The sequence below is a fragment of the Mus caroli genome, chromosome 5 (genome assembly GCF_900094665.2).
Source record: "Mus caroli chromosome 5, CAROLI_EIJ_v1.1, whole genome shotgun sequence".
NCBI lineage: Eukaryota > Metazoa > Chordata > Mammalia > Rodentia > Muridae > Mus > Mus caroli.
This window is the reverse complement of record NC_034574.1, coordinates 118937778-118958632: the sequence shown is the minus strand read 5'-3', so window position 1 is coordinate 118958632 and position 20855 is coordinate 118937778.

The window sequence follows — 20855 nt, the reverse complement described above, 5'->3', positions numbered from 1 at the left end:
ACAGCTCCTGTGGGTGGAAGGCACCTGAAGGGCCCTTGTGAGAGCCTTGTTTTGGGCACAGTCATTTGGCCCCATGCTGTGCTCTGCAGAGTCCACCTGTACTACCTCACTCAGGCTGTGCAGAAATGGCTCATGATGGTGGAAATGCCCTTGTAAAGGCAAATGGCTTACTGTGGCAACCCACAAGGTGCAAGGCTAAAAGACAGCTCAGGGGAAATCAAGGGTGGTATTTAGCTTCCTGCTGATTAAGAGCAGCCACTTACAGTCAGCCCCACCTCTCTGTCTGTAGTCTTTCTAATGATCTGTTGTGCAGAAGGCTCTGTGGGGAGGTTCTCAATTGATCATATTTCCTAGGGGGCTTAGAGGAAAGTTTATTCTTGGCCTGGTACTTTTTTTTTTTTTTTTTTGAGACAGGGTTTCTCTGGCTGTCAGCTCTGGCTGTCCTGGAACTCACTCTGTAGACTAGGCAGGCCTCAAACTCAGAAATCCGCCTGCCTCTGCCTCCCAAGTTCTGGGTTTAAAGGTGTGCGCCACAACTGCCTGGCTGGTCTGGCATCATGGAACATGTGGCAGTCAGAAGACAACTTGCAGGAGTTAATTCTCTCCTTCTAACATGTGAGTCCCAGGGATCAAACTCAGATCCTCAGGCTTGGCAGCAACACCTTTCACTAGTCCAGGGACATTTTTTTTTTTAAAACCTGAGACATGGTGGCAGGAACTGGTTTTCGCCTGCTTTTGAGACATGAATTTGTCCCAGACTTGGGACATTTAAATGCAGACTTATAAACAGGAAGCAACCCAAGACAACAATGAGTGAAATCATATTATGCATATTGTGAGTGAAGTTTCAGGATCCTGTCAGCCAGGAACATACTTTTCTGCACACAGTTGTCTCCTCTCTGACAAATGTACAGTCACATCGTTGGTTATCAGCATGGTAGGCACTAGATTTTAAGAATCAAGAGAGCAAAGATTGTTATTTGACAAAAAGGTATATTAAAATGTTGAATATTGAGGAGTTAAATGCTTGCGAATTGAGCATGAGAATCTGAGTTCAAATTTCCATGGCCAAAGTAAAAAATTGTGCATGGCTGTGCCCACCTGCAATCTCGGTGTGCATGGCTGTGCCCACCTGCAATCTCGGTGCTGAAGGGCAGAAACAGGAGGGTCGCTGGGGCTTGGTGGCCACCAGCCTAGTTTCAAGTTCAAGGAGAGACCTTGCCTCAAGGGAATAAGATGGAGGATAATAGAACAGGACAGGAGATACCCTCCTTTGTAGTCACACACACACACATATACAGACCACACACATATACACAAACTCATAAACACATATATCATATGCATATACAAACACCACAAACACCACACACACCACACACACACAGAGACACCATACACACATTCTCACACACAAATATACAAACATATTCTTATGTAAATATACCACACACACACATATATCACAAACACTCTTAAACACAAGATACCACATATACATACACACAGTACACATTACACACTCATTCACACACATATACCAATACTCATATACACATATATCACATGCACACACACATACATATGGTACACACACATATGTCATCATATACACATATGCAACACATGTAAACACAAACATACATACTACACACATACACACACATTTACCACACGTACATCATGTACTCACACACAAAGACTCATAAAAATAAGTAAATTTTAAAACCTGAATATCTGTAAATATAATTTCAAAAAGAATGAACTTTTTTTTTAAAGATTTATTTATTATTATATCTAAGTATACTGTAGCTGTCCTCAGATGCACCAGAAGAGGTTGTCAGATCTCACTATAGATGGTTGTGAGCCACCATGTGGTTGCTGGGATTTGAACTCAGGACCTTCAGAAGAACAGTTGGTGCTCTTAACCACTGAGCCATCTCTCCAGCCCCAAGAATGAACTCTTAATGGCATTCTCTGAGATTCTATTCAGCAAGTGCCTGGTATAACTTCTTGACTTGATAGAGAAAGGGGAAACAAAAAAATACTTAAGTATCTCACTCATTTTGTTAATAGTAACAAATTTAATTTAACCTAGTTTGAGTCTGAAGGTGAACAGCCTTCTCACCTTACAGAGGTTGGATATGTCTGGTCCAGAAGATAATCAAAGGACAACCGTCCTCAGGGAAGAAGTAAGGGTCCCGGAAAGGCAAGTGTCCCTCATTCAAACAGACGGAGAGATGACTTGCCTGCCACTTCTACCCAGAGGAGGCTCAGACCCCAGCAACACCCCCCCACCCAATGTAACAGAGACGAGAGGCAGTCTGCTCTTTGATCAGACAAAGTTTTGTTCATATTCCAGCTCCACAACTAACTTTAGCACACGAGTGACTTTGCCAAATTGTTTCTCTTATCCTGAGCTCCCGTAAGAGGTCGAGGAGTATGATAATTAGCCACCTATTCGTGACCTTGCTGATTTGATTTCGAGACATCACTGCTGGCTTTGTGGATGACCCTGCTTCCTGGTTAGTACTTATGTGTACTTTTGGCTTAGCTCCTGTCATTTGTATTCAAACGTGTTTTAAGTGATTGCCATCTGAACTGTTATGGGTTTCTTTTTTTTCTTTTCCTTTTTTTTCCCTTTACTCTCTTAAATTGACTCAAATTGTAGAAAAGCTCTCAGCAGCAATTAACAAATGTCACTAGAAGTAATAATGCCAAAGGTTAAGTAGTTACTTTGCAAACATCATAAACTGACGCTTCTAGATGACTCCTGCTGCACTCCCAAGTTCAGCCATCAGACCTTGACTGAGTTCTGCTCCATCTCTGGCTGAAATAAAGGATAGAGAGGAGCAAACATCACTCCTGTACTCATGGCACTCTAAGACAAGATCCATGTTGTTAGCTTGTTAGGGACAAGGTACCACTGCATGGTGCTTCTGTAACCACATCTCTAGGGAGAAAACATTGTTCATTATTTTTCATTAAAAGAAAACTTGAAGGAGTCTAGAGAGATGGCTCAGCAGGTAAGAGTGCTTGCTGCTCTTGCAGCAGACCCAGATTTGGTTTCCAGCACTCACATTAGGAGGCTCATAACCTGTAACTCCAGTTCCAGGGACTCTGGCGCCATCTTCAGGCCTCCATGGTCACTACACTCACATGCACAGACCCCACACACAGACACCCACACACACAGTTAAAAAGAAAAAAAATTAAATTCACACATTGGACTTTATCACTAGAATAGGAAACCACTTAAATATCAGTTATTTATGATAGCATAGCAAAGATATACCTATTTTTCCCCCATTCCATGCTTAAAATTCATCTTGTGAGAATTTTTGGAAAATAGATATATGTGCCAAAGAGCCTTTAAAAAAGGCTGGTGTATAGACATGGGATTGATTTGTATGTACTGATCCTACATCTAGTATTCTCATTCCATTTATCAAATGCTAATTTATTATTATTATTATTATTCACATCATTTTATACCTAGCCAATCATAGCAAAACACAAAACATAATTTCCAGTTTGGACTTCTCTTATTTTCTTTCTTTATTATTATGAATAAAAACTCCAGAAGAGTAGTAAAATTTAGATCCTTGTCTTGTTCCTGGTCCAGGGAGAGCCTCCCATCATTTATTATGATATTGGCTGTATATTAGCATAAGTATCATTTATCAAGCTGAGTTCCTAGCTTCCTGAGATTTAAGATGAAGAATGGATGTTAGGTCTGCCGAGTGCTTTTGCTATGTACTGAGGTGATTCTGAATCGCTTTCCTCTCGGTTTGCTAACTTGTTCAATCATGAAATGGTCTCCAGGGGTTAATCCAACCTTGCATTCCTGAGACAAATGCCGCTTTGCTGAGGTATGCTCTTCTCTGTGATATGTAGATATGTTACTGAATCCTTTGGGGTACATCCTTATGTAAGTCTCTGTTTCTAGGAGTGATATTTGATCTTTAATCTTCTTTTCTTTCATTAGATGTTGTGGTATCTAGCTGAAAAACAGCCTCAGAAGATGAATGGCTAAGAGGCCTCCTCACACAGTGCTCAGCAATGCACTCTTAAGAGTCCCCTGCAAATCCCTCACACCCTTCCCTCTTTCTGTCTGTCCTTCTGTGCTCTGATTTTATTCTATGCAAGCCCTTCAGACCCCACCTGACTCCCAAATCATACCTGGATCCTCTTCTCTACACCACAGTGGAGAAGCTGCTTATTAATACCAGCTGGAACAAGTCCAGAGTCTGCCTCATTTGTTTCTTATCACTCACAGCTCCCTGTTCCCCACTGCCATATGTTCCCTGCCATGTGTTCCCACCACTGGAGGGCCACCATGTCATAAGCCTTGTGTGGCTTGTCAGTCACTCGGTGGGGAGGGGAAGTTAGTGGTAATACTGTACCTTTTATTTGATCTCTGCTACAAAAAAAATAAATAAATAAATAACAAAAACAAAACAACAACAACAACAACAACAACAACAAAAAAAAACCAGAATCAGGGTCTAGAATGGGAGTCTCAAAGCCACTTTTTAAAAATGAATTAACATTTCTCTGCAAACTTATGAGCATTCCAGAATCCAAGACACCCCAATGAGGGAAAGGCCAGGGAGATATAAGGAAATATTAAAAACAAAAACAAAAACAACAAACAACAACAACAACAAAAACCTTCCTACCATTCCCCCAGCACTTGACCTCGAATCCATGCTACAGACACACAGGGAAGGATCCTTCCTAAAATGTCTCTCAATGATCTATCTGTGGAGAATTTCCAGTGTCTGAGGAATAATTCTGCAATACAATTTGCACAGTAGAGGAAGGTTTGCAAAAGAGTCACCCTGTCATTTCTCTGCTGTCTCCTGAGGATTCTTATGGCCCGTTGGCCCCTTTGTAAAGCAGACCACAAAGAAAATAATTTAAAAAAAATTTTTTTTTCTAATACCATAGGGGCCTGTACTAAAGCTCTAATAAATATTGCTTAATTACAACTGGTTTAATAAAGCCAAATGTAGGGGGATAGAGAGAAGGTTGGCTGTCAAAGTGCTTGTTGCCCTTGCAGAAGATTAGCATTCTGTCCCAAGCACAGACCACACTGTAACTCCAGCTCCATAGGATGCCCTCTACTGGCCTTTCAGGACATTGCACTCACATCCATGTATGTACGTACACACACACACACACACACACACCCGACACACACACAATGAATGAATGAACTTCTTTTTAAAAAATGAATTGATCCAGTGGACTGTATGGCCCCACAAGATCATTTGTATGTGTCCTGTGGAAATTTCAACTCTGTGACAATAATTCTCCCACACATGTATAGAATACATCATAGAGACTACAGTGAATAAATAATCCAAGCCTATGGTGGTTTTTGTCAGTCATCTGCCCAATTAGCTACCCCCCCACCACCCTGGCCACTCATTAGAATTTAAATCCTACTGTGGCATCTCCCTTGCACAGAACCATGAGATGTGGGTGTAGTAGTCTGCCATCTTTTGCTGAGATAAACACCATGACCAAAAGCAGTTTGAGGAGGAAAGTGTTTATTTAAGCTTGCAGTTTATAGTCCATCATTGATGGAAGCAGAGATGGGATCTCAGGGCTGCAACTGAATCAGAGATCACGAAAGAGCACTCTTTATTGGTTTGTTCCTCATCGATTACTTAGCCTGCTTTCTGGTATCACCCAGGACCACATGACTAGAGGTAGAACTACCAAAGTTGGCTGAGCCCTCTCACATCAATCAATAATAATAATAATAACAATAATAATAATGCCCTAAATACTTTCCGCAGGCCAATCTGATGGAGTCAACTCAACTTCCTTCTTCCATATGACTATAGTTTCTGTCAGGCTGATGAAGAGAACACTAGCCATCATATGTGTGTGGTTCCCTCAGACATCCTTTTGGTCTACACCTAGATAGATGTCTTATAACTTATTAAGGAGAAGAACATCTTGCTGTAATTTCCCACTGATAGCTAGATACCCTTGGAAACAGATTACTTCTTCCTGTGGATGCAGGTACAACACCCTATACAGCTGCAGAACCTCCCACCCACCTAAGGACACAGGAAATGCCCAAGATGGTGGACCAGAGAACCTGACCTGGAGAATTCCAAGTTTTCAATTCTACTGACTCTGATGTTCCTTGCAGGTGCCTCTCTGTCTCCCAGGAAGTGGAAATTCCTCATGGCTCAATATTTGCATGGTGATTGTATAACTTCAATTGAAATGACTCAGACACATAAAGATTGCTTGTGTGTGAAAGCATGAAAAAGAATCCCAGATCCCAACCTGATCAGCTATAGCTCATTAGAGGCAGATGTAGGCCTCGAATTTGGATTTTCTATCTTCAATCTGCTGAGAGACCAAAAGGAGAGAGACCAGGAGTGAAATCTTTAAATAAGATGGTGGTGAGTGATGGAAAGGAGATTGCATTATCCGCTGGCAGGATTTTTTTTTAAGCAGGAAGGATCTTATCTAATCCTTTATCTTATCTTTTTCCTGGGTTTCAATCTGGCCCTCATTCCAGTTGTTAGATTGAATTCTCAGAGAGGAGATAAATTGAAAAATGGGAGTCTAAGACGTTTTTATTTCTTTTTTTTTTAAAAAAAAAAAAACTCCATCTCACACCCTGTTCTTCTTTCCCTTAATATCTCCAATTATCCTCTAGGTCTTAGGTAGTGGGTTGAAAAAAATCTTTTGACCCACTGGTAACTTCAGTCCGCAGGTGGGCCTTGTACAATCCACGATATTCTGTTATTTCTACGTGAAAGTAATTATCCAAGGTGCAGGCCTGCTGTTGCTCTGTAGACAGAATGTAAGTTTCCCAGTTCACCCCATTATCTTCTGCAGGTGTGCCCAATCCTCCTGTCACTGCCACAGGACACACAGGATGCCATCTGAAGTTGACATTCAATCAGTAAAAAATTGGGAAAAAAATCCAACAAAATAAAACAAAGACAAAAACAAAACAAAACAAAACAAAACAAAAAAACCCACCAAACTCCTGGCAATGTTTTTAGTTGCTTGGATGAATTCATGGTTACCCTTGGCAACATACATCGGATGGGCCATAAGTTGGACATTCTCACAAACTCATCATCTTTCCTCACACATCATCTCCCTTGGACCCTTCTTCTGCATGTGTTCAAGACTAGGACATTGCAGACCAAATATCTATTCATCCCTCTCCACCTTGTCAAGAGTTCGGTCAGCAGTCTCTCGGGAGCCCTCATCCTGTGAACGCCTGCTTCGGTTATTTTAAAAATGTATTTTTGTGCATCTATCTCACACGCGTGCAGTGCCCCTGGAGGCCTGAAGAGGGCGTCACATCCTCTAAAGCTGAAGTTACTGATGACTGGGAGCTGCCATGTGGTGTTAGGATCAGAAGCCAGGTCCTCTACAAGAGTAGCCAGTGCTCTTCACAGTTGCACTGTCTCTCCAGCTCCACAAGACTCACATTGTTTGTGAGGAGCTATGGGAAAGTCATAATTCTGGGGGAGGGAGAGTCAGTTTTCTTTAAGGATGTGACTATGGTGGGCTGACCTCACAACTGTGGAAGGTCACATAGTCGAGAGTATTTGGGCAGCACAAATTGGATTTGATTTTTTTAGATGAACTACTTGCCCTATAGTGGCTCTTCCCCTCGGCCCCTTCATGGTGTAAAAGTAGACCTGGTTCTTTCTCTGAGCATGTTTCCATCTGAAACTGATAGATCCTGGCAGGATCTGGAGCTGAAAAAAAATCCACAGTTTCTGTCTGTTTATGTATCCCTAAGTATCTTCAAATAAAAGTTGGCCTGTTTTTTTTCTTCATCTTCTTTTCATTATATTGTCAACTGAATCGATGGTCTTCGTGAGCATCTTGAAAACCACAAGTTCCCACAGGAAACATCACAACCGTCTGATGTCTTCCTCAATGCCCAGGGCTTTGCCTATTAAGAAGCTCAGTTTGAATCTCTAACTCTGAGCATCTCATTAGCGTAATGGAGGCCTGTCCGGCTGTCATTACCAGATCATGCTTCCAGCTTCCTAAGGAGCTGGGCTTCCACTCACTTCCTCCACCAGTGGTTTCCTCTCTTAATTTGTAATTCAAAGTTGAAGTTTAAATTTCAGAGTTGAGACATCAGCAGAAGGGTAAAGGCAGCCTTCTGTATTAGGCTGATAATGTCCCTAATACACTAGGAGGCTGTGTGGGCTGTGCCTTACGATCAATTAAGCAGGGTTCATTCTTCCATGCCTCCCGGCTCAGACGTGAGGTCTATGTGCTAAGAAGCAAGAGTCCATCCCTGTGGTGTGGAGTAGGGGAGAATCATTAAAGACACTAAGCATCAACAACAGACACTGGGCCACCAGCCCCTGGGCACAGGACACAGACTCCAAAACTATTCTATGCAGTTCTGATTCCAAACAAAGTCTGAAGTCTTAACATAACGTCTATGAAGTTAAATCAATTCCCATAGGTTTGTTTCTGGATCTCATTGCTTCCTTCAGCGTTGATCTGCAAAATGTTAAAAAATGAAATTGAAATCATTGCCAGTCAAATCCTAGATTCTTGGCATCTCCTTAAAAATTCAGACTATCTCGCCAAGGCTGAGAGCAGCAGTAATCTGTGGGTATAAATGTAAATAGTTAGAAGGCATTTAGCAGTTAGTGACCATCACCTTGCAAAACAGTGGTAGGTTCCTCTTCCCCAGAGCCTGTGATAGCTCAAGCTATGGGATTTTAACCAGGTTTTCAGTACCAGGCAGGAATTCTCTCCTGTTAACCAGACCTTGGATCCAATCAGACAGGGGATGGTTACCTCCATAACTTCAATGCCACTGTTGTACCAATGATGGCATCTTGTAATTGTATCATTACAGTTCAATACCGATTAGCACCTCTTTTTGCAGTGGCCATGTAGAGACTTGTAAGTGGCCAAAGTACTGAGAATAACTGACTATTGAGTGTCCAGCCATAAATGAGATGTCCATATCAACCAGATACTCGCACACCCGAGGCTCACTAAGAATCAAGTAAGATGGAACAGAAATGATGATGTCAGAGCCAGAGGATGGGGAGGAGCACTGTGAAATGTTGTCTTCTCGATAGGGCATGGCTGTCACACTCATAAACTCACTGCAGCTATGGTGATCTGCTCACGATCAAGTCAACAAGTCAGCCAACTTCCCAGCTCATCATTTGGACTTAATAGAAGAAAGATAGAAAGGAAGAAAGGAAGGAAGGAAGGAAGGAAGAAAGGAAGGAAGGAAGGAAGGAAGGAAGGAAGGAAGGAAGGAAGGAAGGAAGGAAGGAAGGAAGGAAGGGAGGGAGGGAGAAAAAAAACTGAAAGAAGGAAGAAATAGAAAGGAAGATGATAGAGTTATGTGTTGAAAGCTTTCTAGGAGTAGTGGGAGGGGTCCTTTGGGTGAGTATGATTATAAACACATAGATATATACATATGTATATATACATGTATGCATATATATGTATGCATATGTGTATATATACATGTATATGTGTATATATGCATATACATATATACACACATGTGTGTATGTATGTATGTATGTATGTATGCATGAAATTGTCAAAGAATAAGTAAAAGATAAAAATACCTCAGAGTATCTGACTCCAGAAACACACAACTCAGCTGTCACAAGCAAGCAGTCCTCTCCCTTGCATGTGTTAACAGCTATGCCTCCTCCCCACCTACCTATACTAGGCAGGCACGGAAGTTGCCCACCCTGATTCTAACATTTGACCTGGCAACGATTTTAGTATTTGATTTTAGTATTTGAACTAATTGGAACCTGTTGACTTTGCATCATTTGAAGTGCCTTCTTTTCAACAAACAAACACTGGAGGATGCTCACAGCACAGCCCCCCTGCAGCCAATTGCTGCTCCCAACTCTGCAGACCCATGAGTGATCTGAGCCTGTACCCCACAGGCACGGGACCCCACTCTCATCTGCTTTCCTTAGCTAATGAAAGCCATTTCTAGCTACAATTGGGATCCCATCATCTACGCATCTGAGGGGCTTCAGAGGCTCACTCTGAATCTTTTGATAATGACAATGTCCCCTAGTCCAAGCCAATGATGCCTGGTATCATCTAGGACCTTGGTGAACCTTGCCCCCACCTCCTTTTATGGCTTCAAGCACACAGAGCTTCATATATAAATACTTTGATGGTTGTCTTAGTCAGGGTTTCTATTCCTGCACAAGCATCATGAACAAAAAAAGCAAGTGGGGGAGGAAAGGGTTTATTCAGCTTACACTTCCACACTGCTGTTCACCAACAAAGGAAGTCAGGACTGGAACTCACACAGGTCAGGAAGCAGGAGCTGCTGCAGAGGACAAGGAGGGATGTTACTTACTGGCTTGCTTCCCCTGGCTTGCTCAGTTTGCTTTCTTATACAACCCAAGACTATCAGCCCAGGGATGGCACCACCCACAATGGGCTGAGTCCTCCTCCGTTAATCACTAATTGAGAAAAATGCCTTACAGCTGAATCTCATGGAGACATTTCCTCAACGGAGGCTCCTTTCTCTGTGATAACTCCAACTTGTGTCAAGTTGACACAAAACTAGCCAGTACAATGGTATACACCATGTGCTCTCTCTGACGTAGGATCTTGTACATGCTATTCTGTGACTAGATGCTCTCCCCTCTTCTATTCATTTGTCCCTTGACATCTCAGCAGGGGACTGGAGACAGCTCAGTCAGTAGTATCTGCTGTGCAAGCATGAGAATCTGTTTGATCTCCAGAACCCACATAAAAATGCTGGTTTGAAATAGCATGCTCATTATCCTAGAACTCAGGAGATGGAGACAGGAGGATCCCTAGGGCTCACTGACCAGCCAGTGCAGCATGACTGGTAAGCTCTAAGCCAATGAGAGACACTGTCTTAGAGCTCAAAGAACATGGTTGATATTCCTAAGGATGACATCTGGCCTCCATTTGCCTTCATAAAGCTGGGCACATCATCCCAGAAGTCTCTATGGCTTTTTGACAGGAGCATATCTCTCCATTCTGTCATGTCAGGGAACCCTATGCCTCTGCTCAGAATCATTTCCCCTGAGAGGAAACTGCCTAGTCTCTCCATTAACTCAAAGCAGAAACCAAGTGTGGTCTTAGTGTCCTTGTGTCCCTAATACCCAGCATGGGGCTAGGAACCAGAAACAGAGGAACAGTTGGCATCAGATGATTTATATTCAATTAAATCAGTTAGATTCACTGAAGTCCAAAGGTGACACTCTTTGTTATGCAAATCACCCCTGATTTCTTTGTAATGTTAATTTTATTTTCCGTTTTTTTGCAGCACATGTTGTTACCAGCAGTGAATTAAGTTGCCAGTGCTGGTGTTTGTTAATGAATGGATCCTGGTTTTGCTGGGGTTTCTCAGCTCAAAAACTGATCTTCTCTTATGAGTCATTAACAACTTTAAACTCCACGACTTCATCCCAAACCCAACCACCTTATCCAATATGACTTTCTTTGGGAGAAAAAAAAAACGTTTTTCTTATTCTCTCCTCAGTCCAATACCTGGTGTCCATGATGGGCTTGTAATGATGATGACACCCTTGTCCCTAGAGTCTGAGCTGAGCCTTGAGGATAATATCGGAAAAATGTGGGAATTAAAGTCTCGACCAACTGACCTAGGGATGGGAATTTCTTCCAGGTCAGTTACCCATTATTTCATGTGATCCTGATGTAATCAAAAGTCTCCAATAGCTGGGAAGAATCAGAAAAGAGAAAACCAAGTTTAAAAGGGAAAGGAAAAACAGCCTCAAAAGTCTGACGGGAAGGTGGGGGGGATGGGTAGCTGGCTCTGCAAAGGGAGGGGTCCACAAGGAGCACAGGAGGCTGCTGGGACTTCAATGCCCCAAGGAAGTGGATTCTCCCCTCTATGTCCAGAAGTAGGCACAACCCTGAAGACCAGTACTTCACCCTGATGTGCCTGCCCATCCTGACCTTCAGAACGTGTATTGGATACTTCTCTGTCTCTGTGTTAAAACACCATGACCAAGGTTGCTTATAGAATCTAGAGTTCATGAGAGATTACAGTTCCAGAGTGTTACGAGTCCACCATGACTGGAGTTATGGCAGCAGGCAGCAGGAGTAGGCATGATGGCAAGAGCAGGGAGCTGAGCACTGACATCTCAACCACAAGCATGAGTCAGAGAGAGAGCGAGAGAGAGAGAGAGAGAGAGAGAGAGAGAGAGAGAGATTGAGAGAGAAGTGGGGTGAGGCTTTATATGCTCGATACTCTCAAATCCAGTGGTGTACCTCCTCCAACATGGCTGTACCAACTAAACTCCATAAAACAGCACCATTATCTGAAACCAAGTGTTCAAATGCAGAGATGATGGGGAACATTTCTCATTCGAGCCACCCTAGAACTCCAAGGTGACAGTGTGGCACGGCTTTAAACCACCACACACCGGTCGAACACTAAAGATTCTATAAGATGAATTTTCTGCTTCCAGAAATGCTCAAGAATAATATCTCAGGGGTGAATTAAGGCAGGATTGCAAAATGGAGGGACTTGGGGCGCCATGAGAAGTCGGAACTATCCAATAACCTTTGAGTCTGATTGGCTAACCCCTCCAGGGTGAGAAGCGGGGACTTCCAACACTATTAACAACCTACACTGTGAAGGTTGTTGTCATTAATCTCCCTTTCATAATATAGATAATTTATGCTAAAATAGCAATGTGCCAGGACTAAAGTTTGAGTGTATATGACCTTGGCTAAGGTGTCATTCCTTTCCCTGGAATCTAAAACAAGACTGCTTATAGTTAGAATGCCCTCTTAGACCCATTATATCTTCAAAGGCTAGACCCTATCTACTGAAATCCTACGAGGTACCCCTCAGAAACAACCCAATGGTAAGACAGTCATTTCAAATTTCACCAAAGTCTCAAATACACTGGCTGCAGAAGAATACCCGGTACCCCTGTTTGAGATGGCCCCGCCAGGCTCTCAAGTGTACCTTACTTTTTTTCTGAATGTCTCCTTTACTCTTGATCACGGCTTTATTGAATATGGACTAAGCATTAAAACGTCTTTCAGCATTGAAGCCACAAAGCCTAGGTGGAGGTTCCTAAAGGAGAAATAAAAAGAAATGGGTGAGAGGGGAGGGAGGGCCTGATGGAGAAGGAGTAATCACAGATTTGCCATGTTTTAGACTTTGTATTTATTTTCCTTATTTTATGTGTGTGAATGCATGTGTGTATGCATGTATGTACATGAATCTTGTATGTGCCTTGTACCTGAGGAATTTAGAAGAGGGTGTGTTCCCTGGAATTACAAACAGCTGTGAGCTGCCATGTGGGTGCTAGGAATTAAACCGAGGTCCTCTGTAAGAGTCCTTTGTGCTGTTACCTGCTGAGCTTCGCCGCACATTTAAATAACAACAACACAAAGGCACCTAAAAAAGAAACCTAGGGTTTTGATAGATTTCAGCTCCCCTAAGAGTTTGGAGATTATTCTATGAAATTCAATTACTAATTAAATTAAGTAAGATCTAGTGAATATTCACGATGTGTCGGTCTAGGCTCTCGACAGCCCAACCAAAAAGGAAAAGGTCACATTCATTATTATTTTTTCCACGTGGATGACAACAAACTTCCAAGCCTCTTCCAAGTCCCAGCTGCATGCCAGGCAGGCTCTAGAGACTCTGATGACAGGAGAAATGCATATTAATATGGGGAAACTAAATAAAATGATGGTTTAAGATATATTTGCTTCCATGTACGACTTTATTATCATCTAATCAAGCCATTGAAGAGTCTGTGTGAGGAGAAAGCTCTAAACTGGATTTTAGGTGCTTGGAGGATTTGATCTCTGGGAATTGTAAATGATGAGGGGTCATTTAGCCCTTGAACATCACCTTAGCTTTGAGCCGGCATTTCCTTCTTTACCTGGCAATGATGCCTTTTTCGTGCAACTAACGTGCTAATGTTCAGTATCTCTGTACCTGATTTCAAAGACCAGACTTTGGAATGGAGACATAATTACCTCATTGTCTCAAGTCAGCCTTTTGATAAGCCATCATCATAAGCAGTCACATAAAGGAGATGGAGAATCGTGATGTGGAAACTTCTAGTTTCTTTTGGAGAGTTAGTTAGGTCAAATGATGTTTTGCTGGGGCACACAGGTGAGAGGATGTTTTGCTGGAGCAGACACAGGTGAAAGGATGTTTGGATATAGCAAACACATAAAAGGACCTGCGATGAAGGAGTACAAATATGACCCCACAGACAGTGGGAGATGAGCACTGAGTATTGATTTGGTTTGTTTCGCCTCACTATTCTTTGCTAATGACATGCATGTTGATTTGCCTTACATAGCATTGTTAAGCTCAACTTATGATAAACACCACCGTTGGGAGAAACTTGCCCAAGAATGGCTCTTGAGGTTCCTGATGCAGCTTGCTGCTTCAGAGGCCTTGCTTCAGGCAGGTTGGTGAGCCTAGTGGTTCCTTCTGGATTGAACTACAGCTGCTGGTTCATGCCTGGTGTCTGCCTGCCAAAAGGACTGGACTGAAGCTGCCAGTTCATGTGTGGTGTCTGCCTTTTGGTGTCTGCCTGCCAAAAGGACTGGACTGAAGCTGCCAGTTCATGTGTGGTGTCTGCCTGCCTAGAGGGCTGGTCTGCAGCTGCTGAGTCGTATTTGGTCACTCCCAAAGAACTATTACTGAACAGGTTCACTTCCCCCAAATCCTAGTAACTTTTCTCTTCCACATCCTCTGCTCGGTGGTGGGCTAGAGGAGAGGTCGAACCCTTATTAAAAGTAGGTTGCAAAAAAAAAAATTATGCCTACAGGTTTGTCCCAGGTCTTCTGTGAATATCTGTGGTGCCCCTTCTTTTCATGGTCAGGCATTAAGTAAAGAAAACACAAGTATCACCTTCCAAAGGGAGCCAGGATGAGCATCTCTGAGGAGAGCCATGGGTAAGGAGGATGTGTTGTGTAATTCATCAACTGCAGCAGCATTTTCCTCTTGGGTGCAGGATGCTGAAAATGGGTAGTATACACAAGCACACACATGTGCATTTGTGTGTGTGCATGTAGATCTGTGTATGCACACCTGTGGTATACACTGTGTGTACAAGAGTTTATATAAGTTTCCTGTATCTTGTTTACTCAGGTTTTGTGTGTGTATGTGTGTATAAAACCATATATTTTTTTAAATTTAAAAAGAAAATTTTGGGGCTGGAGAGACAGTTCAGTGGTTGACTTGCTTGCAACACAAGCCTGAGGACCTGAACTCAATCCCCTGCACCTATATTGGAAACCTGGGTGTGGTGGCTGGTGCTTATCACACCACTGGTGGGAAGGCTGAGGCAGAAAGACCCTTGGGGTTCACTAGCCAGTTAAGTTGGCCTCCTCAGAAATCCCCAAGTCCCAGTGAGAGACCCTGTCTCAAGAAATTAGGTGAATATTTCCTGGGGAATGACACCTGAGGTTGACTTCTGCCCTTTCCATGCATGTACATGATATGTACCCTAACACACATGTATAAGCACACATATAAACACAAAATAAATACGTTAGTTTTTTTTTAATTAAAAAAATTGATAATGTGCTCTGGACTAATGTAAAGGGTGGTGGCTGTTGGGAAACTCCCGAAGGGGCTTTTTGGCAAGGAAAGAGTATGGCTTTAGGGTATAGTTTCCTTGTTGTGTGTTTACTGGGAACATGACAACCCCCTGCATGACACAAGCTGCTCATAAGCATGAGTATCCATTTCCTCCCTCTCCAACTCAGTTGCAAATGGCTTCTGAACATTCCATAGTTACCAGCAGTCCTGCAGCTATGGGCTTGCTGACATGAGCAGAGGGGTGTGGTCCCATCCACAGGCAGGAGCATTCTAGAACAAGAAGGCAAGAAAAATTAACATATATGCAATACCGCAGGTGTATGGAAATGTGGGGGAAAAATGGAGTCAGCTGTGTGAAGACCTGAGGGGAAGAACATTTCATCTGTGGGATCCCAAGAGTAGAATCCTGGAGGCAGCTCTTCTTTTTATGTCCACAACAGAAAAAGGACATGGCAGACTGTCAACTTGGCATCAGTGACTCCCCCTATTGAATGCTTCCGATGACCCTATGTAGCTGGTATGCATACCATCCTTGTTTCATGGATGACAGATGGGACAAACTGGATGACTCGGGGCTGAAGTACTTTGTCATAAGGATGGAGGCTAGAGTCATATTCAACCACCACCACCGCATCACCTGCTGATGTGCACACACCATCACGCACACATAAAGATCAACAAAGAGAAGATGGACAACGGACCCCTGTATAGGCATTGCTACTCTGAGGAAGATGACATCATGAATCCGTTCTCAATCAATGACAGTTGAGATCCGGTCATCACGGAAGTGGCCACATTCTTCCATGTGGCAAAGGCTCTGAGAAAGTCATAGCATCGAGAATGGTGCCAGAACCCTGCAGCCTTTGTCTTACACATTCTGCGGTTCTCTCGGCAGCTGGGAGGGGTCACACCTCAGACTCAATAGCAAGAGGCTGGAGTACAGAGACAGAGGCACCTGTAGACAGAGCGGTGGTAACGTCGCCGCTGTGGCATGCTGATTAGAAATGATGCAACAGCACACAATAGGGAATCGTGATTCCGCATTCTAGTCGTCTAGTCCTTCTCCTTAATTCCTGGCATGATGAACATTCCCAGGATGCTTTGCAAGAACACAAATACCAGCATTTTAGGGCGCTGAGCAGCATCGAGTTCTCTGTCACCCACCAGACACTCTTCTATCTGACCCAAGAAGCCGGCTGCTCATTATGCAGACACGCGTTTCCCGGGTTCTCAATGTAAGGCAGAATCTGGCAAAGATTTGAGAGGAAACGGAAGAGACAGCCCCGTGAACAAAAATTCCTAAGCACTGAAAATGGTATCTATAGGATTCCGGGGCTGTTTCTGATTACCTGGAATTGGCCAGTGTTCCTTCTCTTTTGGCATCCCCACTTGGAGGAACACCTGCCAATTTGGCTTTGGTATTGTGAGGCATGTGCAAAAAGAATATTTTGAATTAACCACCATAAGTACCCAGCAGGGCTTTCAGCCATCCACATGGACAGGAAGGCAAAAATTGAATTCATAGTTGCCAGGAAAAAAAAAAAAAGTTTGGACTTGAGGGGCCTGAAGAAAAAGGAGACAGAAAGATATAAATACTACCTTCCAAATTGTTCTCAGAGCCTTGCCAGGTTGTTAAAAGGTGTAAGGAGGTAACCTGATGAGCCAAAGTAGGAAGGTACTTAAAAGCTGAACAAAGATGAAAGAGCATCCTTAAAGGTCTGGGCTGGGGGGGGGGGGGTGCGGTAAAGATTTGGAACAACAGACAGACAAGCCTAAATATGAGTGAGAATTGGAATAAAGATTAAGTTAAACTACCAAAGGGAGATACAGATGATTTCCATGCAGGGTGGACTCTGGGCACAGTATATGGGTGTACATCCCAGAGCTGCTCTGAGGTTAAAGGCAGATCCATCTGGCCCTCTCTCTGTTCTAACTTAGGTTTCACTAGCTTGGTTTTTATCTGGGAATGGTGGGTCACTCTTGATGAAGCTGCTATCTACCCATATTCCCAGAGCATTTTTCTGGTTCTTGTCTCTCTCCCTCCCTGAAGCCTTCCACCAAAGGATCTCGAGGGAGTGAGCTGTGAGAGAAATGCTGGCATTACTTTGTAGTGTCCTGACCAAGGGTGGATGGTGGGAATTCCCAGGTTCTCCTCATCAGTTTTAAATGGTCTTCTCTTGTTTCCCTCTATGACACATTGACAGGAAGACTCTCAAAGATCCATGTTGTCAAGATTTAAGAAAACATCCCTGGGGCTGGGAAACTGCTCAGTGGGCAAAGTGCTTGCCTGGCAGACAGGACGTCATGAGTCCCATCTCCCAGGGCACACATAAAAAGCTACATGGAGTGAAAGACCTACAATCCCAGCATTGGGGGTGGGGTAAGTAGAGATAAAAGGATCCTGGGTACTGTTAGATGGCCAGTCTAGCTGAATAGGTGTGCTCCAGGTCCAGGAAGAGATTCTATCTCATAAGATAGTGTTGAGGGAAAAGACACCCAAAATTGATACTCTGGTCTCTATAAGCAGGCTAATACATGCATGTACATAACAAAAAACACATATAAGACACACACACACGCACACACATACACACACACACACACACACACACACACACACACACACACACACACCTGTGCTCACACACAAAATGAAAGAAAACCTGCCCACCACAGAGCTAATTCTCCTGGAATCTTTTGAATTTGTCCAAATGAGTATTTATGGATTATAAATATGTCACGTTAGCTGAGCTAAATAAGCCAGGGTGTTGTTACTTTTATTTAGGAGCTTAATCAATAAGTAAATTACCCACTAAATAACGTATGGAATTAGCTAATCCATTCCAAAGTGGCTGTAGATTTGGAAAGGGACAAAGAGTCCTGCAATGTTTTGATGGGGGGTGTCTCCAGCTTACCCAAAGACCAATGCATAGCCTGTAGTCTCACAGCTGGACTGCTGCATTCCATACTGGCAAGAAGCTAACGGGCAAATTCAGAGCCTTAAAAATGGCATTTAGAATGTAAAACATATCCTATTAGCAACTGCCAATGCTCACCATTAAGAAATTCAAAAATTCTACCAGGAGATGATAGATACTCAATTTTAAGGAAGCCAGGTTATGTGAACTATGAAACCATCTCAAAATCAGGCATGATTTATAGCCTTAGGACCTAATATAGGACAAGATAGATGGGTGCAGACAGTAGCCACCTCATCTTGTCTTTCATGAGAGGAAATATGTGTGGATATGAGATAAGGTTTTGGTTTTTCCACCTATTTTTTTATTTTTTTGCCTGCTGCAGAGGTTTATTCTCATTTACATTTCATTGATTTCTCACTAAAGATAATTCTGAAAATATAATTGGATTTAGAGATCATACAAATTAGCAATTAAAGCAAGCTTATGACTCTTGAGGGGCCCATACTTCCTCTGAAGTGTATACTAATTTTTTGTTTCTGCAATAAAACTTCACCCAATTCTTTGTTTAAATGATGCATTTATTTATTTACTTACTTACTATTTATTTATTTATTTATTTATTTATTTATTTATATGTGGATGTGTGTGCCTGTGTTAGTCTATATGTACCATGTGTGTGCAGGAGCCTCTAGTGTCCAAAAGAGGGCACCAGATATTCCAGAACTAGAGTAATAGGCAGTGATGGGAACTGAACCTGGGTGCTCTGCAAGAAAATCAAGCACTCTCAACCACAGAGCCTACTCTCCAACCCTGTTCAGATCATTACTGATGGAGCGAGTACATTACTGCTTTTTAATCATAGCCGAGCTGTAGCTATACTGTGGCAGCCGAGAAATCTGCCACAGTATAAAGTAGGGAGTGTCTGGGTCTGGGTTTTACTGCTGTGAGCAGACACCATGACCGAGGCGACTCTCATAAAGGCCAACATTTCATTGGGGCTGGCTTACAGGTTCAGAGGTTCAGTCCATTATCATCAAGGCAGGAAATATGGCAGCATCCAGGCATGCATGGTACAGGAGGAGCTGAAAGTTCTACCTCTTGTCCTGTAGGCAGCTAGGAGAAGACTGGCTTCCAGGTGGCTAGGACGAGGGTCTTAAATCCCATGTCCACAGTGACACACCTACTCTATCAAGGCCATACCTCCAAATAGTGCCTCTCCCTGGGCCAAGCATATTCAAACCACCACAGGGCATGACCACACAGGTCACTTTAACCCACAAAGCAAATTTTGCATTAGAGAGAAGACAGTGTGTGGATGAGATTCTCTCCATCTTTTTATGCTGACTGTGTCTATCCTCCCCTACCCTCCTTTCCCTCCTTCACCTTCGCTTGCTCTGTCTTGGAGAATGGCTCAGCTCTTGGTCCTGTAGCTGCTGGGCTTTCCTTTTCTACATGACATCTGATGAGACAGAGCCCACCAGGGTCCGGGAAGAGCTGTGGAAGACAGAATCAACATTCTCTCATTCCCTCCCTACTGGGCATGGATGGATGACATCTCTGCTCCTCTGAGAGGTCACAGCTCTCCCTGGGTGTGGCAATGCTCCTCCTGTGCTCTTCCAGTCTGGAGCTGGAATCCTTTCTGGAAGCAATCCTAAGCAGTGTTTCAGTAGATCTTACTGGTTCTCTACATTTTGGCCATACCCAATCAATTTAATCTTTCCAATTTAATTTGTCCCCATGATTCCTTTTGTACGTGCTACTTATTCCTTTTGAACTCTGATTGATATACCCTTCCAAAGAGTCCCAACATCCAGCTTGTGAGAGTCTATGTGATTTTTGAAGCTCTGATTATCAGACCCATTGTATTTGTGAAGAAATCACAGCCCAGCAAGGCTTAGTAACTACTCCAAGGTGGCACAGCTATTAAATGATAGCTTTCATTTTAGTTACAGAGTAAAAACTTCTTTCACACTCACATTCTTGCCCTGACCTATAAACTCAAAACTGGGCTGCTTTTGAATTCTTCCAGAGAATTGTTCAAGCCAGCGGCTTTTTCTATTATCATGTCAACTTTGGGATTTATTGAACTATTTAGTTTTCATGAGTCACTATTAAAGTGTGACATTCTCTCTCAAAGTCATTAGCCGATGGCCTCTAATCACCAGGTGACACTTTCAATTAATCCACTAGGCAAGCTGTCCTTGCTGTGTCTAATCTGTTCTTGTTAACATGTCATTTAGTGTGGTGCGTTGTCCAATTTCTTTGCTTCTGGACAGCGCAAAGTGAGGCAGGAACAGTGGTGATTTAGACTTTAGATAAAGCTG